Source organism: Myotis brandtii, unplaced genomic scaffold (genome assembly GCF_000412655.1).
Source record: "Myotis brandtii unplaced genomic scaffold, ASM41265v1 scaffold123, whole genome shotgun sequence".
Taxonomy (NCBI): Eukaryota; Metazoa; Chordata; class Mammalia; order Chiroptera; family Vespertilionidae; genus Myotis; species Myotis brandtii.
In genome coordinates, this window is record NW_005354291.1 from 17,676,595 (window position 1) to 17,684,188 (window position 7,594).

The window sequence follows — 7,594 nt, forward strand, 5'->3', positions numbered from 1 at the left end:
CCACAGCAAACCTATTTATTTATTTACTTACTAGAGGCCCAGTGCACAAAATTCGTGTACTCGGTGGGGGGTCCCCCTCAGCCCAGATTGCAAGAGGGCACAGGCCAGGCTGAGGGATCCCACCAGTGCATGATCGGGGCCAGCCAGAGAGGGACTGCAGGAGGGCTCCAGGGCATGTCTGGCCCATCTCGCTCAGTCCCTATCAGCCGGACCCCAGCAGCAAGCTAACCTACTGGTCAGAGTGTCTGTCCCCTGATAGTCAGTGTACGTCATAGCGACTGGTCAACTGGTTGACTGTCTGCCTCCTGGTGGTCAGTGCATGTCATAGCGAGCAGTTGAGCAGCCTTAGCAAACATTAGCATATTATGCTTTGATTGGTTGAATGGCCGACTGGACAACCGGACACTTAGCATATTAGGCTTTTATTATATAGGATTGATTTATATTGATTTGCTACAAAAATGCTAGGGCCATTATCATGAACATAGATTGCCATACCAAATATATCCTATATAATAAAAGGCTAATATGCAAATTGTCCCCTCCAACTGCCTGGGTCCCTCCCCCAAGCCGGCCCCTCCCCCAATCAGCCCCTCCACCCCGATTGGGGGCAGGGTCAGCAGGCCAACCACCCGCGGCCACTGATTGGCCCCCACCACCCTGATCCGGGGGCGGGCCAGCCAGCCAACCACCTGTGGCCCTTCCCCCTGGCCAGCTTGGCCCGATTGGCCCCAATTGGGGCAGGCCGGCCCAACCCAACCCATGCACGAATTCGTGTACTGGGCCTGTAGTATGTATACACACACACACACACACACACACACACCACACACTTATGGAGCCTCTCCTACAAGACAAGCAGTCCATTAAGCCCTGGAAATTCTGTAAACTGAGTAATTCAGTGATGCCTTCTGTAGCTACTGAGATGCATGCATTCATTAACCCTTCAATCTTCAGCTTCCCCATTGGGCCACATTTTGTTCCACCATTTAAAGATCTTATTTCTGACTTTTATGGTTTGTCTATTTTCCTCTTCCCCTTCAGACTGTCAGCTATCACTTTTGCAATCAATGTGTCACCCTTTACCAATGACACTACTCTCTTTCCATCTAATATACACTTTGTAACCTTCTTTAGAAGATTGAATCATCAAGCCCATTAAAACTGAGCCTAAAATAGGGACAAACAAGCTCTGAGTAAAGACTTCATAAGACTTTGTATCATTGTAGTTTGATGAAATTATCCAGTTCTTTCTGATGTGTTATTTCAATTATTTCACTGACTGAAGCATACATTTGAGAAGACAATTTGAACAAATGTTTTACCCACAAAATGTCCCATCCCTTCTTTAAAAAATGTCCCATTCTCTTCTTTAAAAAAATCATAGAAAAGCAACACTTCTGCTCAGAAGAAAAGTTTCTTTAAGCAGAGTGCTGAGACATGGTATCATAATGTATAGCCCACAGTTCTCAGAGTCAGAGTCGTCCTCCAATCACCTGCATCAGAATGACCAAACTTGAAAACTCAGCTTTTCTATGGCCCACCTCAGACCTAGTGAATAATATTTATAAAACCTAAAAACTTGAATTTTGTTAAAGCACCTTGGGAGCCTGTTGAGCATGATATAGCTTGAAACCACTGACCTAAATAACCAGAATGCTGATTAAAGATGCCAGTCTGAGACCTAAAGACCCAAGTCCTTTGTTTTACTATCAGTCTGCAACATTTACTAAGTGCCACTGTCTACAAGGCACTGGATAAAATTGTTTAAAAAATAAAGCTTCCTTTCTAACCAGGAAGATAAAACACAGACATATGAAATATGTCTTTAAAACATACACACATCACTTAGGGGGAGCAGATGGGTGCTCAGTGGCAGTCCTGTGTAGGGGGGTCTGGGGGGAAAATTACATTCTGAGAGGGACAGAGGCAGGAACTGAGCAGAGTCTTGTTGGAACTCATAAAGGAAGAACTTCCAAAACAAGTGCGGGGCAAAATTTCAAAGAAGAGATTTTCAAGTGTGGATCTCAGAAGAGGTCAGAGATGGCCAGAAGCTATTTCAGATCAAGGGGGGAAATATGCGTAATCATATCTCTTGGTACCACAGTCAACACAGAGAGAAAGAGAAATGTCCTAATGCAGGATAATAAAAACGCTGAGATACTGGTTTGAACAAATCGCCCTGAAAAGAAGCTTTTACAAATATGTATCATCTTAATAGGCAGAGGAGGCATTGTTATGCCCAGTTTGTAGATGAGGAAAGTAAGAATCATCTGGGACCCTTTGCCAGAGTTCTTATTGTAGGGCCAAGCTGGTCCCTTTCATCCATCAGGGACTCTTTTTTGCCCAACCTGACACTACTTCCCGAAGAAGGATCATTAATCCATTACCTGTCCTTCAAAACAGCTGGCCATTCAAAAACATATTCTCCCTCTTTCATTTCAGGAAGACAGGAAAAAGACTGTGTGTGGATGTGTGTTGTGTGGATGTGTGTGCATGCGAGTACACGTCCACATGAGCGTATACGTATTAACAAGAGTGTGTGTGGAGGGGATGTCAATGACTAATTTAACTAGCCACTCACTGTTTCTTTATAAAGAGTTACTGCATTTCTGTATGCTCGCGGAGGTTCCAGTGCTAGCATTTATGGCAAATTATGTTGAAAAGTAAAAATCAATTAAAGCCTCTTGCATGTGTATTCAAAAAGAATCCTCTGAAATCACCATGCTGGGTTGGTGATACATGTTTTCTCTGACTCTACTGTCCAATAGGATAGCCACATGTGGCTGCTTACATTGAAATTTAAAATCAGCATTAAATAAAATTTAAAATTTAGCAACTCAGGTGCACCAGCCACACTGCAAGTGTTCCAAAGCCACATGTGGTTAGTGGCTACCAGGGCAGACAGAGGGCACTCCCATCGCTGCGGAGCTCACCCGGACAGCACTGCTCCGGAGCATCATTCTCTCTGAAAATACAACTACAGATCCCAGGATGCACAACTGTCATTTACATTTAGTTTTAAACATGAGCTAACAACAGGGATCAAACTGTTCCCCCTTCCATCAACCTTCTCCAAGCCCCTCCAGTAGAAATTCATATCTTCCTCTTCAGAAATCCCTTGGCTCCTTCTGTTCATCACCTCTCTTTCCATGGCTGCCTACATCCTGGGTTGAGAAGTATGTGTGCACCCATCTCCCCCACAGTTAGCTCCTCAAGACCAGTGGAGTCATATTCATTCGCGCACACTCTAACAAGGTAATACAGTAAGAGTTGCACTAATATAGAATATACTCTTAATTAAAACGTTACTAGGTAGAACATATTTCTCATGGGACCATCCAAAGGATAAAAATGTAGATATGAAAGAGAGAAAGAAAGAAGAAGAGTCTGAAACATGGTAAGGTTTCATAATCATTCCTAAGAGGCCACTGCTTAGATGGAAATAGTGCCTGGACTGCATATTTAGAAGGAGAAAGATCAAATTATTTTAAAAGTGGGTCCAAAGAATACTTAGCTGCAAAAATCAGAAGAGCTCTGGCTATGTCTCCACTGACACTATCACCAGGCAGCACACAGAGATGGGCCCCTACCACTGTGCAGGGTGGCAACCCAGTGCTCACGGAGACCTATGGGAACTGGACTGCACAGCTTAGAAGGAGCTTTTCAAAAAATGTGTATCAATTCAATTCTTACTCATGCAATTCCATCTTCAAAAACTCAAGCCTTGGGTTCCAAATGAGCACTTCTACTTTCAATCTCAGAACTTCTTCTAGGCCACTAAAAAGAAGGTAAATTTCCTTTGTGTTATCATTTGGATAGTTTCAAATTATCTAAAAGATAAATAAAATCTGATTTTTTTCAGAAAGAAACATTCGAGGGGGAAAACCCATATATCAGGACACACTGAATGTTCCTAAGAAGATGGGGGTAAAATGTAAAGAAGTGATCACATTTGTACTTCACTGCTTAGTGTTTTATTTAGTCAACTTTAATGCAGTTTTCCATCCTTCACTAAGCTTGTGGACACTTTCCCACAAGCTGTGAACTGGAGATACCTATGGGGCCACCTTAGATCAGAGGAAAGGCAACTTCATAGGAAACAAAACCAAGCAGAACAGTGAGGGCACAACTGATGACAACCAGAGAGATCACGATAAGGATTGGAGGGGGTGCTGGGGGTGGCCTGCAGAGGAAGTGAAACCTAAAACAGAGTTGAAGACGCATCATTTTCCACAAGAAAAGTCACCCACTCTTGCCCCATCCTCTCCTTCACCCCCATCTCTTTCTTCATTTTATTACATTTTAGATTGAGAAGAAGTGGCCAACCAAAGACCTACCCTGAAAAGTTCAGGATCAGTCAGATGCCGATCAGTAAATTGCACCTCTGCACATACCTTTCCCACCACCAAACCCTTCCCAAACTTGGGGCACTGGGGATGTGCTTACAGATTCTTCAGTCCTGGTACAGGCACTGGAGCAGGATGGCTAAGTGCTCAGGCTCTGGCACCAACCCCCTGGATTAGAATCTTGGCTTCACTGCACATCTGTCTGTAATCCCAGCCAAGCTATTTATCTTCTTGTTGCCTCCATTGCATCATCTGTCAATACAGGTATAGTATACCATCAAATGTAAGTTGTTCACCAATACTAAGATATGCATATTGTCCATTTTTCAACATTTCTGAAAGCAGACTATGTCTTACTATCAATGGCCTCTTTCAATTATTTGGAAGGTTTATTGCTCTTCTTAAAGGTACATCAAATGCTATCAAACACTACTTGATGACACCTTACCATCCATGAAATATGGTAGAACCTACTCCATAGGGTTTTGATAAAGATTAAATTCATTAATGTAGTTTAAGTGTTTAGAACAGTGCTTGGCCCTGAGTAAGATGCTTAATTATTACTAGTTACTATTATTAAATTCATGACTCTGAAAAAGCACACAGTCATAAGATAAAATCCTCCTATTATTACCCATGAACTCTTGTTAAAATGATGGTTAATGCAAAGGTGTTGGGAGAAATGGTTAAATATGTAACCAAAATTTGATTTACCTCCAGTCCTTGGCACTGTGCCCAACACATAGTAAGTTCTAATAAATAACTGTTGACCAAAGCGATTGAATGTGAGAACCAGCCCAATGCATGCCAAACGGCTCCCCATAGCACACAAAGCATTTACTATTCCTTTATATAAAGGGAAACCAGTAAATACATGGCTCTTTAAACCTCAATTACATATAACTGATTCTTACTTTTTTAAAATATATTTTTATTGATTTCAGAAAGAAAGGGAAAGGGAGAGAAAATCACTGATCAGCTGCTTCCTGCACACCCCCGATTGGGGACTGAGCATGAAACCTGGGCATGGGCCCTGACAGGGAATCAAACTGTGACATCCTGGTTCATAGGTCGACATCCAACCACTGAGCCACACTAGCCAGGCAACAGATTCCTACTTTTTAAAGGCTAGGAACATTTGTCCAGATCAAGCCTTTATGCAGATTCTCTCCTCTTATGCTCCCTCTACCTCAACTGCTCACAACCTCAACTGCCCACAAATTTAAATCCTGAGCCCCATCTGTCAAGGCTCAATTCAAATTTCATTTCCTCTAAGAAGTTCTGTTCCTATCTTATCCTGCCCCTTTTGGGCTTTTTTCTATCCCTACCCTCATCTTCATCTCAGCTACCATACACAATTTATTTTCATCTCATTGGACAGAATATTACTACCTTGTGTTAAAATATAAGAATGGGAACAGTCTTGATTGTCACTGACTCCTAGGAAGGCCTTACAAGAGGCAATCAGCCTGTATCCTCTTGTTATACATTGAATTGTGTCTGTCACCACCTCACCCTACCTCCAAAAGATATATTGCAGTCCTAACCTCAGTACCTCAAAACGTAACCTTATTTGGAAAAAGAGTCATCCTCAGAGATATAATTAGTTTAGATGAGGTTATACTTATGATGAGTGCAACATGACCAGTGTTGTTACAAGAAGACTGTCACATGAAGGCACAGAGACACAGACAGAACACCATGTGAAGATGGAGGCCAATATTGGAGTGATGCATCTACAAGCCATGGAATGACAAGGATGATAGACCATCACCAGGAGCTAGGAGAGAAGCATGGAGGGGATTCTTCCTCAACACCCTCAGAAAGAACCAACCCTGCTGATACTTTGATTTCAGACTTCTGACATCCAGAACTGTGAGAAAACAAATCTCTGCTGTTTTCAGCCACCTAATCTCTGGTACTTAGTCACAGAAGCCCTAGGAAACTAACATCTCCCCTCACTTCAATGCTATGAATCTCTTTATTGTTGCCCTTCTCCAGTTAGCCTTTCCTAATCTTCTTGGTAGGCTCACTCACTTGTTTTAGGCCTTTAATAGTCAGTTTCTCTAGGGTCAGCCCCAAGCCATCTCTTTTTTTCACACTATGTATTCTCCTTTCATCTTCTCATTTACCCCAATTCAGTTACTACCCTATATGCTGATGGCTCCAAAATTTCTGTCTCCAGTCTGTCCTCTCCTCTAGAACCACATGTTCAACTATTTGACATCTCCACTCAGATTCAAAACCACTCTAATCTCAGCAAGTCAAAAAAACAAAAGTCATCACTCCCTTAAACCAAGCTCTTCTGTAGTGAATTGCATTCCAATGAATGACATTTCTGCCCATTAAGGTGCACAGGCCACACATAGGATTCATTCTGGGCTATTTCCTCTTCTTTACTCTTCATACCAAATCCCCATAAAATCCTATATATTTCTCCTCCAAGGAATCTCTCAAATTTCTCAAATCTCCCCATTTTTCTCCATTCTCCACCTGCACCACCCCACAGTAGTGGATTAATCCAGTGTAGTAATCTAGTTCCACTCTTGGCACTCCCCAGTTTGTTCCCCAGCAGACCAAGGGATATTCAAAATGCAAATCTGACCTTTTCACCCCCATGTTTAAACAATTTATATGGCTTTCCATTGCACTCATTTGAAGATAAAGACCCAAATCCTAAACCAGATTTACAAGACTGCATGCAATGGCCCTGCCAACTCTGTGAGGATCCCTCCCTTGCACTTAGAGCTCAGCCACAGTAGTGCTCCTTTATGTCTTTGATGGGGCCATGATCCCGTCCATCACAGGGCCTAGAGCAAGCTGCTCTCTCAAGCTGAAGAACCCACCAACTCCCTTCATGTAATTAATGTTTTCTTATCAATCACTCTGGGCTCCACATACCCCTTCCTCAGAAAATCTTTCCTTGACTTTGAAAAGACTTTTTAACATTTTTGGTTTTCCAAACAAAGCTGCCCTATTCTCCTCTCTAGCACTAAGCATAATTTGTAATATACATCTGTATTATTGGATTAATGTGGATGAGTGTCTCTCACATAGATTGAAACCATGCCTATCTTGTTCCTGTTCTATCCCTTAGAACAGCTCTTAGAACAGTGCCTGGCACATAACACATACTCAATAAATATTTGTTAAATAATTTAATGAATAGTATGCAAGCTCCTTCATGTGTTGAAAGAAGCTGTTTTGTTTTAATTGTCTATTATATTGCAATGAAAATATATATA